General features: G+C 46.0%; 1 long non-coding RNA gene across 1 annotated transcript; it reads left to right on the top strand.

The window, feature by feature from the left end:
* The first annotated feature begins 9,533 nt into the window (after positions 1-9,533).
* LOC139083703 (uncharacterized) lies at positions 9,534-16,581 on the top strand. The gene is made up of 2 exons (XR_011540614.1): positions 9,534-9,644; positions 16,332-16,581. It is a non-coding gene; the product is annotated as an uncharacterized lncRNA (long non-coding RNA).
* Positions 16,582-17,782: the final 1,201 nt, after the last annotated feature.

Genomic DNA, 17,782 nt, shown 5'->3' on the forward strand with positions numbered 1-17,782 from the left:
GTGCCCACCTTGGTGTCCCTCTCTGGGGGAATGGATAAGTAAAATGGTGTGGATGAATATTCCACAATACTACATCATCCATCAGAAGCAATGAACCAGACATACATACGGCAACATGGATAGACCTTAGAAATACAGAACTGATTGATGAAAAGAGAATGAGGGTTATAGTACAATGCCTTTTATTTCAGTTTAGAATGCATAATAAAACTACCCCATGATCCAGCAATGCCACTTCTGAGTGTACATCCAAAGGAATTGAAATCAGGATCCCAAAGAGACACGTGCACTCTCATGTTCATTGCAGCTTTATTCACGATGGCCAAGCCATGGAAGCAGACTCAGTGTTCGTCAACAGAAAAACGGATAAAGAAAATGTGGTATGTACATACAAGGGAATATTATCCAGCCATTAATATTAATATTAATATTTAAAAACAAGAAATCCTGTCATTTGCAACAACATAGATAAACCTGGAAGATATTATGCTAAGTGAAATAAGCCAGATACAGAAGGATAAATACTATATGATACCACTTATATGAGGAATCTAATCAAACTTTAGAAGCAGAGAGTAGAGTGCTGGTTACCAGGGGCAGTGGGGAGGGGGAAACGGGGAGGTAGTAGTCAAAGGGTACGAGGCTTCGGTTATACAAGAAGTCCTAGAGAGCTACTGTATGCCATAGGGCCTATAGTTAACAATACTGTATCGGATTTTATGCGTTGTATAAAATTGCATTGTATAAATGTATTGTATAATATATATATAATATATATAGATGCATTGTATAAAAATATGCTAAGAGGGGAGAACTTATGTCAAGTGTTCTTACCACATACACACTCACAAAATAATAATAGAATGCACCCATATTTTAAACAACACTTCATTCTTCACGAAGATGTGCATTGTTAAGGAAACAAGCAAGCTCTCTAGAGTGCATGTGGGGGAGGGGGCAAAGTGGATGGAGACTGAAAAGGGGATTGGAGAAAGAGCCAGGAAATAAAAGCTGCAGCCCTGCACAGGCCAGTGACAGTAGCATGCCACCAGGAGATTAACCTGAGGCCCACACAGCGGGAAAAGAAAACAAAACCAGTGACCCAGAGTTTGAGTCCTGACTCAGCCACTCACGAGCTTGTGACCCTGGGCATGAAACAGCACAGAACACTCAGCTTCCTCATCTTTTTTTTTTTGTAAAGATTTTATTTTTCCTTTTTCTCCCCAAAGCCCCCCGGTACATAGTTGTATATTTCTTGTTGTGGATTCTTCCAGCTGTGGCACGTGGGATGCCACCTCAGCGTGGCCCGACAAGCAGTGCAATGTCCGCGCCCAGGATCCGAAACAGTGAAACCCCAGGCCTCCGAAACAGAAGCACGTGAACATAACCACTCGGCCAGGGGGTCGGCCCCTTCCTCACCTTGAAGCGGGGAAAATACATAAGGTGGTTGGGAGGACTTGGGATCATGCTGCACAAAGGGCTCGGCCAGAATTGTTGTTCAATAAATAATAATAATAACACCAATGATGGTTTACTATCCTCACTGGTAGTGTTCATGGCTTCAGTTCTGCAGAGCCACACGCCGGCTTGGTGTCAATATCTCTCCCTTTGTTCCTCTCTCAAGTGGGAGGAGAGAAAGGCAGAACCCGTCCCCAGCCCCTGGCTCTCTAATGTCCCTGGCCTCCTCATCTGGGCAGCAGCTAAAGGACAGACCTGCAGGGCAAGGTGAAGGCCTATGATTGCATATATACATATGTACGTGTATACATGTGTTTATTTCAACTAACAAAAGGCTTCTCATCCTGTCCTCACTGGCTGCTCCCTTTGGATCAATACTTTACTTAGATCTTTTGTGAAATGAAATTTATATTCACGCCCCACGGTTCCCTTAGTAACAATCTCCAGCAATCAGATCTGCTCTCTGGTGGAAATGGCCTTTGGAAACCGCCCGTGCAGCGCACGGTTGCACAATCTTACCTTTGCCAGAAACTGTTTTCTGATGTAGCCGGTATCTTTTCCAGAAAAAAAAAAAATTAACTACATTTAAGCAGACTTAACAAGGCCTTAAAATAGATATAAAGTGGTTTTACCCCACAAGGGGAATTCTTAAAATACTAAAGTACTGTTTTTAAGCATAGTCAAGTACTTCAGAAAAACTAATTTACATTCCAAACAATTTCTATGCTAATTACAAATGATTCTTTCCCAACCACTAGGTAATATTTTGTGTTACTGTATGTACCTGAAACGGATAAAATTACTTCTCTTTCTTTCTCTTTTTTTTTTAACCAATATTCACTCATTCAGACTGGCCTTTCCACAATTCTTCCAGATTTGCACTTTTATTGTATTTCCGGTATGAATTTGAGAATTTGATCCTATGGTATTGAGGTGAAAACATAAAAACAGATTTATCACAGTTGCGTGATAAATGGGAGGGTTGTGACTCTCAGATCTCGACTGATTTTGTCTTTTACTGCAAAAAAAAATGGAAGCCCCTGGATGCTGTCAACTGCTGACACCAGACCTGGCTGACACGGGCTGGCCTGCAGCCACATCTCGCCCTCCTCGGGTCTCCGTTTCAGCTTCCTTGCTCTTCATGACCCTTCACTCTTCTGGATGAGTCCTCACCTTGACCTTCTCTCTCCCGTCCTTCCCACCAGGGTGTAAACTTGCTGCAAACACAAAACTCTCAACCCCACGCCTCCCACCACCCCAATCTCTCTCCCCTCTCCTCATGGTCACATCTATTGGAGAAGTCTCTGCTTCCTCACCTCCCACTCCTCAGCCCACCACCTTCTGGCTCTACGGTGGAAACTGATGTCTTGGAGGTTACCACTGGCCTCCTCGTTGCTAAATCCAATGGACCCTTATCAGTCCTTCCTTATTTAACTGGGCAACATTTGACTGCTGACCAGTCCTCCCTCTTGGCTTTCCTGCCACAGCTGCTGGTCTCCCTCCTGCCTCTTCTCAGACTTCTTTGCAGGCTTCTCTTTGCCTCTCCCGTAAATGCTGGTGTTCCTGGCATTCCATCCCAAGGCCTCCTCTCCATCTACACATGCCTCCTGGGGGAATTCATCACACCTCGGCTTTAATGCTCGCTGAGGACATTCAGATCTGTGTCTCCAGCCCACACGTCCCTCCTGAGCTCCAGACCTCAAGCCCCAGCTGCTTCTGGACGGCTCCTTGGATGTCTCCCAGGCATCTCAGATTCATCATGTCCAAGACAGAACTCAGTATCTGTCACACCCAGACCGGCTCCGTCTCTGATGTTCAGAGAATGGTATTGCTAGCCAAGCAAACTCATGAGATTTGTTCATGACTCCTTCTCTCTATCGCCCAACCCCCTTAAATCAATCAATCACATGCAAAGTCTTGTCCATTCCACCTCCCAGTTATTTCTCCAACTCCATCCACCTCTCTCCATCCCTCCTCTGGTCCCAGCTACCAGCAGCTCTCACGTCGGTTAGTGAAGTCTCCTCCTGCATCCATCGAGCCTCTCCGGTTCGGTTCATCCTTCACACAAGCTGGAGAAGTTCCTCTAAAATGCAAATTGATGTTCCATAATGCTCTTCATGGAATGTCACTGCCCTCAGGTTAAATTGTAAACTGCTTGTTTTAACAGGTCCTTATTGCTTGATCTGACTCAGCCCACAACTCTGGCCACATCTCTCTCCATGGCTCTCCTCCCTTTTTATGCTCCAGCCACGCTAGACTTCTTCCTTTCAGCTCCTTAGACCTGCAGTTTCTTTTTGCCTCCAGGCCTTTGTACATACTGTCCCCTCTGTCTAGGACACTCTTGGTCTGACTAACTTGCATTTATCAGTAAATGTGTGTGGTGGTGTGATGGAATGGACTCCGGAGGGAGGCAGACCTGGGTTTGAATTCCAGCTCTGTTGGTTTTGTACCGTATGTATGACCTTAATACTGTCAACTAATCTCTCTGAGCCTCGGTGTCCTCATCTGCTGAAAGAGGAATAATAATACCTGCTATATCTGACATAGATTGATTTTTCCTTTCAACTACCTGATCCACCTTCTCCTGTCCACTCTCACATACTTTTTCTGGGAATTGCCTCTCCTCCCCTATTTGTATAAGAACAGCGGTGGTTCCTAGCAGCCATGTTCACACAGCATGGTGAAGCACTCTCCCTCCAGATGATTGGGCCAGATGTTCGCACCTGGCCTACGTTGAACCATCAGTCCCTACCTCCTGAATGAGGAGCTGGGACCCAGAGGGAGTCACACTGGAGTCTTTCCTGTGCGGCTGGACTGAGCGTAGACCCAACGGCTGTCAGGAGCCATATGTTCCTGTGTGGTTGGAAGCAGAGAAAGTGATTGGCAACAAAGAGGATGGAAGTGGATGTACAGATGAAGCAAAGGCCCAAAGAGGAAGAGAACATGGAAATAGAGAGTCTTTCTCTGATGTGCGTTTGACATCCTGGTCACCATGACTGACTGAGACCAGCTGCACTGAGCCTGGGAGAAACCCCCGCATCCTTAAACTAAAAAAGGAAAAAAAAATTTTTTTCTTAAATAGCTAGACTAGATTTCTGTTAGTTGGCACCAACAAAGTCCTAAGTAATTTACCTGTCTTAGAGAGTTCTTGTGAAAGTTAGAAATGAGATATGTACACATATGGTAAGTATTCAATATGTAATAACAATAATATTATTACTAATATATTCAATGGATGAATGAGGTGAGGACTACGAAGGGATGTCAGAACTCTCTGCCCCCATTTCTCTAGAATAGTTTCAGAAATAGCGCCCAGTGCTTAGCACTATATCATCCCATGAGTATTTTTTGTTAATTGAAAAGGCAAAGTATCATATTTTGGTAATTTTGAAAGAAAGGAAAAAAATTACACATAATCTTGCCCTACCACATTGAAGCAAATATATTCGTTTTTGAAAGCATACATACTTTACATACTTATAACCATGAAGCACATTCCATTTTGTGCCCGGTATTTTTCACTTAAGATATCATAAACATTTTGATATTTCTGCACAGACTTCATAATCATTTTAATGATCGCATAATATTTAATGTGGTATATTATGTAATTTATTAAGCCATTCTGTGTGTGTGTGTGTATATATATATATTCTGGGATTTTTTTAATTATAAATCATGCTGCAATGTATATGTTTGTGGATAAGCTATTTTAAATTAGCTTATGTTGATTGTTTTAATTACAAAAGTAATATATAGTCATCTTTGATGATAGAGATAATCAAGAGGAAAATATTTGTAATTTCACCATCCAGAGATAACTCTTGTAAACATTTTGCTAAATATCCTTCTAACTCTTTTATATGCATAATTTAAAATAAATATTATACTACACATATTTTATAACCTGCTTTTCCCCATTTTAACTATATATCATACACATCTTTTTGTATCATTAAATACTGTTCTACAACCTTTTGTATAGATGTACCTTACATGAGCAACTCTCTATTTTTGAATATTCATTTGTTACCATATTTTACTCTTTCAGCTGAACCTGTGATGGCGTTCCTGAGTCAGATCTTTATGCGTGTGTCCGATTACAGTATATTTTTGGGATGAATTCCTACAACTGGGGTTGTAGAGTTAAGAAGTATGTGGATATGCTCAGGATAATGTCTGGGAGTGGAATTATGAGGTCCAAGTTTAGAAATTCTTTTTTTTTTTTTTTAAAGATTGGCACCTGCGCTAACATCTGTTCCCAATCTTTTTTTTTCCCTTCTTCTTCTTCTCCCCAAAGCCCCCTGGGTACACAGTTGTATATTCTAGCTGTGAATGCCTCTGGTTGTGCTATGTAGGACTCTGCCTCAGCATGGCCTGATGAGCGGTGCCGTGTCTGCGTCCAGAATCCCAACCAGCAAAACCCTGGGTCACTGAAGCGGAGCACGTGAACTTGGCCACGGGCTGGCCCCCGAGTTTAGAAATTCTTTAAGGCTCTTGATCTGTTGCTCTTTTCCTCTTAAAAAAAGGCTGCCTTAATTTTCGAGGGTGGAATTTTAGTAGGGGAGGAGAGGAGAATGCTTTTTTGTGCTCTCAGAATCACCTCCCAGAGGAGACACAGATGGTGTGCACTGGGTTATGGGGACCAGCTCTTGCCCTCTTCCCTCCCTCCCTGTCCTGCACCCCCCAGGGCAAGCTGCCCTGTGGTCCCAGGCATTTCAGGGTAATGGCAAAGACCAAAAGACTTGGGTTCCACCTGCTGGTTCCAGATTTTCCTGGCTAAATGACTCAGGCAGGTCACTTAGGTGTTCTGAAGCCTCAGTTTCCAGATTTGTTAGGTGAGAGCAATTATCCTTACTCTGGAGTCGTGCAGTTTGTCTCAAAGGTGAAGAGGAGTAATCAATCACTTATGAATCCCTATTCGAAGCCGTGCATTTGGTCAGCCCCACAAGGAAGCAACAGTGTTCAGTTCCAGGCTCTGTTTCTGACAGGATGATGAGGACATGGTGGCAGAGCGCTGAATCATGGAAGTCACCCACCTGGCCAGTGGTGGGGCAGGAGGGGAGTGAGCGCCATACACTCCTCCCTCCGGCCCCCCACCGTCTGGATGGAGCCTGGGGGCACGAATGGCGGCCAGCCCACTGTCGTAGCAGCTGCAAAAGCAGCGGTGGGATTCTTTAGCTTTAATCCACAACCCCTTCCCCCGCCCAGACACAGGCGGGTCCCTGTAGGTTCCCATGACAACAGCACGCCTGAGAAGGACCAGCTTGGGGAAAAACCAGATTTCACTGTAAGAAAAACTGGCCAGAAGCCACGGGCAGGGCAAGCTGGGACACGGGCTGTGGTGGGGCTGGGTCCTGAGACAAAGACCACAGAGGGGTGAGCACAGGCTCTGGGCTAGTTGAACTGTAGGACAACACCTGACATGTTTTGAGCACGTCCACAGCCAGACGCCAACAAACGTGCTGTATACGTTTTGATTTGTTTGATCCTCATGACAAACCTATGAGCTAGGACCATTACTATCCCTCTTTTACAGGTAAGGAGACCAGTGTGGTGGGGTTAAATGCCAGCAGTCTGATTTCAGTGCCTGCAATATGGACCCCTAGAAAGTCCTAACTCTCCTTTCTACAGGCTTGGGCAACTGATAAAGGACAGTTTCATTCTATCCTCACCAAAATTTTGCAAGATAAAAATTATTATTCCCATATTACAGATGAGGAAGCCAAAGGTCAGAAAGATTAAGTGATGGGCCTCGAATCACACAGCTAGTAATAACAGAGCTGGGGTTTAAATTCAGATCTGTCTGAACCCAAAGCCCACGGTCTTTCGTCTACTAAGGTGCCTGGAGATAGATCTGGGTGTTCATATCTTCACATGGGTACATTTGCCCATCAGCTTAGAGGGGCAGCTCATGATTGCTTAGTATAGTGGTAGGCGGTGGGGGGCATGTTTCTGTGCCTTTAGCACCCTACCAACCCTCTCCCAACCCACACACACATGCGCACACACATATGCACACATGCACATGCACGTACACACGCCCTGGCCTGCTGACGCGGTCCTCCTCCCAGCCAGGAATGGGCCCGCCTACTCACAACAGGCTTCCCAGGCAGGCGAGCCTGCCCACACCTGCTTGCCTCACCTGGGAGAGGCTGCTAGAAGGCACAGCTCCCCACCCCAACTCGTTGTGTGAGGCCAGCCTGGGGCTTCGCCAGGGAGGGAGAGACTTCGGAGGTCTGTGAGGCCGCTGGGACTTTTGGTTTTTTTTTTTTTCCCTAAACAGAGTCAGGAGCCTAAACTTCAGAGCTTGGTGCCTAGGCTGCTCTAGGTTAGAGAAGATTCTGTGGTCCCTAAAGAACGCTGTCCCTATTGTTCTTCCAGCGTCCATTTTTTGACTTAATATATTTAATTACCTGTCCCCTGATTTGATTATTCTCTGGATGGTGGCCTTTGGTTTTTGAAAGTCCTACAATCCCTGCGGTAAATGCAGTGGCCTCTGTCTAACTATCTGTCATTCTGTTGCATCTCTGACAGACTGTTCCATCTTTTCAACTGGGAGCTTACCTCTAAGGTCTTGAAGTAAAATCGTGACATTTGCATAAGATCAGTCATTGCACAGATATTGATCCTGTGCCTTCCCTCTAAAGGCAGGGTAGACATGGGAATCTAAAGACACATTTAGACCCGCCCTTTCCCATCTCCACAGAGTCAAGGGAGGCAAGTCCTGCCAAGTCGCCTCTCAGATGCTGAGCTAGATAAGGGCTAGGGACCTGGAGGCCAGTCCTGAAGCAGAAAGCTTCCACCCGCTTGTCCACTGAACGCAGAGTTAGCCTGACCTCCAGCCTGACCATCTGCCTCCATCTAGTTCCCCTCCAAAGCACCCAAAGTCCATCCTTGGGGAAACTTAGAAACCATCCTAAGAGGCCGGGACACTCCAGCTTTCTCCAGCAGCTGACAGGTCCTGCCATGCCCGGGCATAAACCCTATTTCTGTCCCGTGCCAATCTGCCGAGGATCAGGTAGGTTTAGCACACTACAGCCAGTTCCCAGTTTCTCAGTTGTGTAGAAACTAGCCATGAAGCCTTTCTTTTTTTTTTTTTCTGCTTTCTCTCTCCAACCCCACCCCCACCCCCACCCCGGTACACAGTTGTATATCTTAGTTGCACGTCCTTCTAGTTGTGGGATGTGGGACGCCGCCTCAACGTGGCCTGACGAGCAGTGCCATGTCTGCGCCCAGGATCCGAACCCTGGGCCGCCGCAGCGGAGCGCGCAAGCCCCTGAAGCCTTTCTTTAGGGGACCCAGATGTCCATCCACAGGACAGCATGGACTCCAGAGCAGAGTGGGCAAGGGGGAGAGAGGCTGCAGGCTCAGGCAGAAGGACAGCGGGAAAGCAAGGAAGTGCAGGCTGGTGGGAAAGAGGGCAGAGCGGGGGACCATGGCCAAAATATGTCCATATCATGCATATTTTTTCCTCTTGTGGGGATGGCAGGGTAGGGCATGCTGGCAGTTTTGAGTACTGAGCACCTGTGCCTGCTGCCCACCCTGCCACGGCCCCCACGAGCCTGGCCCAGGCACACAGGGGGCATTTAGTAAGTGCACACTAGAGCTGGCGGTTATGTTGATGAGATGATGGCACAGCACTCAGTCTGCAAAGTCCAGACTTCTGTCTCTCCCACCCCCTGGGAATTTCATAAATAAATCCCTGGACCTGTTCCAAGAAGAATTTCAAGGCTTCTCTGCGTGTGTGTGTGTTTCCAGAAACACAACAATTTTACATGCTGCCTGGTGTGCAAACTCCTAAGCAACTCATGGAGAGGATGAGGCTGGGCAAAGAGAAGGTGGAGGTCCCAGGCTAGATGGGCCAGGAAACCAGGAGGTAACAGCGCAAGTTCAAACGGAGGCCCTGCCGTTGGCTCCTGTGCAACTGGCTTCGCCAACCTGGCTCCCAGACGCAGACGCCCAGCCGCCCCGGGCTCAGGTTGCTCAGCCGCCCCTCCCCCACCCTTTGGCTTTGGCAGTATCCTCCACCAGGTTTTTGCAAAGTGCTGGGGTCTTAAAATAGCATAAAGGCACTCACACACTCAGACTATAGTGTCAATTCCCGTACCACAGAATGATCAAAAAGGAGGGAGAGTAAAGGTTAGAGGGAGAACTCCAGGACACCTTCTGGAGCAGAGAGCAGGGTAAGTGGTGAGGCCAGGCAGGAGGCAGGGGTGGGCACTTGGGATGAGGAAGGGGATGGAGGAACTGGGAGGAGAAAACAAGATAGAGCCTGTGTCTGGGTGTGTGTGACAAGGTGACAGGGCTAGTAGTCACAGCTAGGGTATGTGTGTGTGTGTGTGTCTGGCATCATGAAACCAGAGGCTGTGTTGGTGTGACCCATTTGGTGAGGGGAATCTGAATATCCCTCCTGGGCTGTGAACCCCTGTAGGGCAAGAACGAAGAACTTCCTCTTAATCACTCCCAGGGCCTGGTCTGGTGCCTGGCTCATAGACACTCTAATAATGTTCCCAGGATAAATGAATGATGGATGGATGCGTGGATTTGCTAGAACAGAAAATGACAGCAACAAAGACAGTCCAACTTCAGATGGCAAAATTAGAAATGGGCCCCCCAAAGTTATAAGTTTGATCAATCAGTAAGAATTTACTGCACGTCAGGAAGGAAACGGAAGTTGTAAGGTTTATGATCTCTCTGGGGAAGGAGAGAGGAACACACCCTGGAGGGAGGAGGGCTTCCTGGAGGAGTCAGGCCCTGAGCTTGTTCTGAAGCATGGGTAGAATTTCTTGAGCTGGTATTCTAGCCAGGGCTCCTAGGCTACAAGGATCAACACACTCAAACCAGTGGAGGTGAAAAGAGGATTTCCTGGAAAGATACATGGGAATCTCAGAGAAACCGGTAGTGGAAAACACAACCAGCTCTCATGGGATCTGATAAGACACTAGGCTGGGTGTGTGTTGAGGACAACTTGACTGTTCAAGTGGGTGAGGCTGGAGGGCGTGTGTGCACACGCACACACCCACAGGCTCACCTCCATAATCTCTCTCTCTCCTTCTCCCTGCCTCTGCTCCACTCTCCTCTCCTGGCTTCCTGTTGCCACATGGCCCAGGGTGGCTTCCAGGTACTACTCTGTAGCTCCTGCCACCGTCGAATTAACTGTTTCTACACTTCCTTAGTTCAAACGCTCATGAGAGAGAAGCTGAATTGCTCAACCAGTCTATTTATTGCTTTTCCTTGGTTCAGATGCCCAACCTGGTGCAATCATCTGTGACCAGAGGGCAGACCGTGTACTCACCTAGGAGAAGGGGGCGTAGGCAGGTGAAAGGGATAGAACTCTTGTAATCCAGATGGAAAAGAGGGAGCAGGGGCTGCCCAGGCAGGGCAAAGACTATGAGTGAGGACTTGGTGGGTGTGTGGGTGTGTGAGGGTGTGTGTGTATGTGTGTTTGTGTGTGAAAGGGGGAGGGATTGAGAGAGAGAAAGGAGCCAGGACAAGAGAGGAGCTGGAAGGACTAGGATCAGCTGGGTGATCTTGGGCAAGTTATTCCATCTCTTTATGCTTCAATTCCTTATCTCTACAATGGGGTGAATAGTGGTACCTCTCTCATGGGGTTCTTGTCAAGATTAATTAAGTAATCCACATAAAGCTCTTAGGAGGCTAAATGGTCAGTCTCTGAATGCTATTTTTAAGAGTAGGGGAAGTAAGTCTGAATGGACATTAAGTTTTCATCATGTAGAGGTCTTGACTGCCAGTTTTGGTTCAGTCCTGGACAAGTCACTTATCTTCTCTGGACCTCAGTTTCTCCATCTGTAAAACAATGGGTTCAGACGAAATAATTTCTAAAATCCCCTCCAGATTTAGAATGCCGTGCAGGTGGCCTCGTGTTACGGGCAATAGGGAGCCTGTATGTTCTCAACAAGGCAGACAACCAAATGAAGGGGGCTGTCTCAGAACATGGCCATGCCATGGTGTGCCTGGTGACAGCAGGGAGGGTGGCCAGGAGGTAGGGAGTTTGCAGCACTAGCAGAACCAGAGATGTGTGCTATGAGGCCTCACTGAGGGCATGAAGAAGAGGTGGGCCAGTTAAAGCTCAGAGGTCCATAACAAAAGGTGAATGACCAGGAGAGCCATCCTACTTGGTCACTAGGCATGACGGGATAGAACGTGAGGTATGAATCATCAGGGCTGAGGGTACCAGGCCTGTTTACCAAGCAGGCATTGAGGTGGAACGAGGTCAGCGTGAGGGTTAAAGAAACAAAATCTAAGATCATGCAATGGCCTTTGGAGCAGAAAGTGAGCAAGAAAAGCCTGGGAGGGGTTTTCTTCAAGAACACCATAGCTCAGCACCATTCCATGGGACCAGTGAGCACAGACTGCATGTTGCTGACAGCGTCAGGTCTCTGACATTGACTGTGGCCTTTGGGCTTCTCAAGCCCATACCAGTCCCTCTTACCAGGCTCCCATCCCCAGCCACCAACCACAGCACATTCAAGTTTCTTCCATTGCTTAAGCTGCCTTCCCTCCGCTTGCCTCAACTCCCCGGCCCGTCTGTTCTCCAGCTAGCCTCTATAGCTGCACCCCGCCCCCCTCCCCAACACTTCAGCCTCCAAACATCCCCTCATCTGCTCCCACTCTGGGATGCTGAGCATTTCCAGAGAAAACTGTACCATCAGAGGCTTGTTATGACCTCAACTTTATGTTCTGCAACTGGGCCCCAGTGCCACTCTGGCAATCCTTTTCTGCTTTTCTGTATCCCTGGACACCACTCCCATCTCCACAGTGGCTTTTACAAATTCTCACCACTCTCTTCAGGCACATCCACCATCATATGTCATCCTGCCTCCTGATCATATTGTGCCAAAACAGAGGGCCATGCCTGCACCTTGACTGAGAACCCCAGGGGGCCCCTCTCTCACCTATAAACTTTCTGTGTTCATCTCCTTCCTCCAGCCTCCTAGAAGGTAATATTTCCCTTCAGGCCAAGGCTACTTCCTGTGCCTCTGGATCTTGATCCTGTGCTCCCCATCCACCCTGGGTTCTGGCTCCATCACTTACTCCTTCTTCTTCCTGTATCTTTGAACTCCTCTTAGCTCCTTTATTGCAGTCTAAAGGTGCCATCTCTCTCTTCTTATTAATGCAACAAAACACAGCAAACACTTCTGTGACCTTGTGTATCCTTCTGGAAATCCCCTTTCCTCTCTTTCTCTTGTCCAGTCTTGTCCATATTTTTTAATTGAATTATTTAGCCCATTCACATTTATTGTAATTACAGATATATTTGAATTCACTTTCACCATCTTATTTTATGCTTTCTATTTATCTCACCTTAATATCATCCTTTTTCTTTCCTTTCTTGCCTTCTTTTGGATTATTTTTTTCTCATTCTAGTTCCTTCCATCTCTTAACTTGAAAGTTTTATAATTATTTCTCTTCTATTAGCGAATATCTGACAATTAATAAAGTACACACGAATTCATATGTAACTTATACATTTTTTATTTAGCCCTCACTTTGAAAGACATTTTCTATCAGTATGCAATTCTAAGTTGATGTTATTTTTCTCTCAGTCCTATTTAACTGTTTTTGGATTTTTGATGCATAGATTATATTTCTTGGAATTTTGTCTGTGAGAATTCTTTGTAACCTGAGTTGAAGGCGGGTTCCTCTAGAGATGATTTGCTCATTTTTATTCTAGGTATTACCAGGAGGTACTACCAGCCTGGGACTACTTGAATCTAAATTTTTTAGACCACCCAGGTAGGGTGAATTTGGAATGAAATTAAATCATGCAGGCCAGCTTGTGGCTATGAATTCTCAGGGAGGATTTTCCCCCATTCTCACTCTGAGCAGAGGTTCAAGTCAGGCAATTTTCCTTGCAATCTCCTGGAGGAGTGAATTATTTCTAGTTCATCCTTCGACTGAGTGTATTATTATGCTTTGTAAAACACAGCTTTTTGCAGAGTGTTGCTTATTAGACTCCCCACCTTGGGCAGGCCTGGGCTTTGTCTCCTGTTCTCTGTATCCTGCTCACCTTTGAAAAACAAAGTTCAAGTTCACCTAGTATGCAAATACTCTCAAGGTGGAAACCAGCTTTGGTGTTCTGCTTTCCTCTCTCTGTTCCTTAGTTTTTAACTCGAGCATTCTTCACTTACTTGTTAGTTTACTGAGCTTTTTGAGTTGTTTCTTCAGCAGAAAGTTTGTTCAGGGAAACTGGTCCATCATTCTAAAGAAAATCCAAGTCTCTCCCTCCCATCACAGCCATCTTTTAAAGAATGGATGACACTCAGCCTTTCTAAGCCTTCACCTTCCATTCATTTGTAGCTCCCTGAAATCAGGCCTCCACCCTATCTTCTACTGAACCTGCTCAGGTAAAGCTCACCTGATGGGCTTCAAGTTATCAAATCCTGGGCACTCATTTTACTTGACCTTTCTCAATATTAGACACTACTGATCTCTTGAAACACTCTCCCACCTTGGTTTCCATAATTCTGTTCTTTCCAGGTTCTTTTCCTATTTCTTTGACTGTTCCTTTTCTGTCTTCTCTTTCCTGTCTGTGTTGCTTGTACTTCCAGAATTCTCTCAGTCCCTTGAGCTGTTTGAACAACTGTGATACACTGCTGACTTCCAAATCCATATCTTTGTGGCTCCACATACCTATATGAGGCCCTTCAAACTCAGTATGCCCAACAGGGAGCTCATTATCTTTCTCCCAAACCTGCTCTTGCTAATCTGCTGAATGGAGCCACCAAGCAGCCAGACACCTAAGTTAGATTATCCTGGAATCATATGGGGCCATCCCCATTTCCTCCTCACTTCCCACATCCAATCAGTCTTACAGTTTCTACCTACTTAAAATCTCTTCAATCTATTTCTTTTTCCCATCTCTATTGCTGCTGCCTAGGGTCAGGTCCTCCTCCTATCTTATCTAGGCTACTGGAATTGCCTCCTCTTTATTTCCTTACCACTTGTCTTGCCTTCCTCCAACCATCTTCACAAACCTCAAGTTCATTTGGTTCAGCAAAGTGGTCTTTCTGAAACACAAATATGGTTTTTAGCCCTTGCTTAGAACCCTTCCAAGAATTCTGCAGACAAGGACAGTTCCAAGTGTTCTTCTGTGTCTGTTTATCTCTCCAAAACTACCTTTCTGCTCCACCACCGGGCTCCTTCACCCACCACCCTCTGGGTGTGCTGCCATTGCTGCTCAGGGCTCCCCTAACTGCCAGGCAATTTTACCTTGGTATTTTGCTCATACTGCTCCCTCTGGCAGGAACAATCTCCTGCCTTCTCCTGCTCCATACAAGCTTGCCTATCTAGGGAACACTCTTTCATATTCCAATAGTCAGTTGTAGCACAACCTCTTCATGAAACCTTTCCCACCTCCTCAGCTTGTCCTTGCAGAGTTGAATCATCCACGCCCTCCTAAGTGCCCCCACTGACTCTTTACAGGTGTGTGCTATAGAATACATACAACACATTGTGGCTTTTCTTTTCTTATGCTCATCTCTATTAGATTGTAAATTCCATGAGGGCAAGGACCACGACCTATCTATGGTTTATATGTCATGCCTGGTATACGGTAGGTGCTCAGTAAGTGCTTGTAGAATGGATGAATGAAGATGAGCTATTGTCCTCTTGGGATTAGTGACCCTGCTGCTTGCCAAGGCAAACTGTGCTGAATCCCCCAGGAGGTGGAGTGTCTTGGTGCATTGTGACCAAGATGGCAGCTGTAACACCAGACGGTCTAGTCAGTGGAGCCTGGGGACTAAGAGCAGGGCAGACAAGTAGTTCATAGATTGTGATGTGGGTCCAGGCCCAAGATGAAGAAGGATTTCAGAAATGGACACTTTGCTGAGGCCTTCAGCGAGGGTAGGAGAGCCAGGCTGTGGGAGGGAGCACGTGTAGATTGGGTGGTCTGTTTCCATGCAGCTCAGGCAAGGCAGATGCGTCATCTAGGAAAGGTCTGACTTGAGGAGATGCCCCAAATGCTCAGAAATAGGGTGTAAGAGATATTACTACCCCTGCCCCCAACCCCATCAAGTCTAATTTCCCACCTTCAGCTGGCTCTTGAAGACCAGTCCCTGGGAAAGCATGAGATGCTGCGATGATGAAGCAGCACAGGACTGGTAGGCTGTGGCTTCTACACTTAATTATACACGAGCTTGGGCAAGTGACTTACCTTCCCTAGGTCTCAGCTGCCTCACCCGTAAATTGTGCACAGCCTGACACGCCTCAGCCACTTCACAGGATTGTAGTAAAGGTCAAATCATCACCATCATCATAGCTATTCTTCTTATATTACTTCCTATGTGTCAGAGACTATGTGAAATGCTTTACATACCACATCTTCATCCATCCTCACAAGATCTCTATGAGATAGCACTACCATCAGCTCCATTTTACAGATGAGTGAATAGAGGTTTAGGGAGGTAACAGATCTTGCCCAAAGGCAAATGCTGTCAAGTGAGCTGATGGAGCTGGCATTTGGTCTGTGGACCCATTCTGGTTTCCCGGGCTATACTCAGGTATGTGGCTGATCTTGCATTCTAGGAGTTAAGTAACCACAGGTCTCCTCGGGGACTCCTGGTCTTATAGCCACAGTGGCAGCACTTAGCAAGGTTTAGGGAAGGACACTCCCTCACCCTTGGCCTCAGAGACGTATTCCTGAGGGATCAGCTTTCCCTTCCCAGCCAGAGGGGTAGGGGAAGGCACTGTGTTGAATAGTGTCCCCCCAAATTCATGTTCACTGGATGGAAGCTGTGAATGTGATCTTGTTTAGAAATAGGATCTTCACATATGTAAATAAGCTAAAATCCCTTGAACTCATACTGTATTAGGGTGGACCCTAATCCAATGACTGGTGTCTTTGTTAGAAGAGAGAAATTTGGACACAAGGATACAGACACAGAGGGAGGACGGCCATGCGAAGACAGAGGCAGAGATTGAAATTATGCTTCCGCAAGCCAAGGAACACCACGGACTCTGGGAACCACCAGAAGAAGCTGGAAGGGACAAGGAAGGATTCTTCCCTAGAGCCTTCGGAGACAGCATGGGCGTGCTGACACCCTGGTTTCAGATTTCTAGCCTCCAGGACTGTGAGAGAATAAATTTCTGTTATTTTAAGCCACCAGTTCATGGTACTTCGTTCTGGCAGCCCTGGGAAACCAACACTGTAACCTAGTGCTGTGTTTTCCACAGCTGGGAGCCCCAAGGGTGAGTGGAGCAGAGTTTAGGAGACCAGTTAGATGGAGTGGGGGAGGGGGAGCTCAGTTGGGGGGGGATGAGGGAGATCAGTATAAAAATAAGGTGTTTACTCATCCAGCTCCACTGACCAACTTGTAGACAGTGCCTCTGCACTACTTTGCACGTGTGTGTTTGTGTGTGAGTTGTGTCTGGGGAATGTGTCTGCAGCCCTGTTTTTTCTGGATGTGAGGATGGGCGTTCTTCAGGTTGGTGACAACTTATAAGGTGAGGATTCCTTTTGAGAATCTCCCCCTGGTTTGGTCATTCGCTCCACCCCTAGATCTCAGATGATGAAACTGGGCTTAGAGAGATTAAAAACTTGCCCAAGTTTTCATGCCAGTTAGTTAGAAAAGGAGAATTCAGACACAGAACTCTGGATCCAAAGACCTGCCCTTTTCATGATCTCTAGCTCTTTCTCAAACTAAAGATAGTGAACTCTTTACAAAAAGATACAGGTAATTCAGTTTACCTTTTATAAGTATTTTTTTTTCTAAATTTGAAATTAATACCTATTTGTAAAATATTTAGAAAATATTGAAATGTTTAAAGAAAAAGTAAAAAATTAATCTGGCTATAACTACTGATCATATTGGGTCATTTCCTTTCAGTCTTTTTTCCTTCCAAACAGATACATATAATCAACAAAATTAAAATACTGTAAATAGTTTCCTATTTTGCTTTTTCATCTAACACCATGTCATGAACATTTTCTCATGTCCTTAGTTTTTATAAACATAATTTTTAATTACTAAATAACGCTCCATCACATGGATGGGTCATATTTTGTCTTCCATTATTGCCTACTTAAGTTTCCAGCTTTTTACAATGATCAGTATGCAACAGTTAACATTTTTCAGAAATATTTGTCCTCATCTCTATTATTTCTTGAAGACAAATAGGGGATAATTCTGGGTCAACGGGTATGAATATTTTAAGGCATTTGATACATATGCCAAATTGTTTACCAAAAGGGTTCCACCTACCAGGAGAAGGAGAGTGCCTCACACAGCACCCTCGCCAAGACTGAGTACTATCATTAAAAGCCTCGGTGTGCTCTGAAAAGGGGCATCCCACGATTCCA

The sequence above is a fragment of the Equus przewalskii genome, chromosome 5, assembly GCF_037783145.1.
Source record: "Equus przewalskii isolate Varuska chromosome 5, EquPr2, whole genome shotgun sequence".
Classification (NCBI taxonomy): Eukaryota; Metazoa; Chordata; class Mammalia; order Perissodactyla; family Equidae; genus Equus; species Equus przewalskii.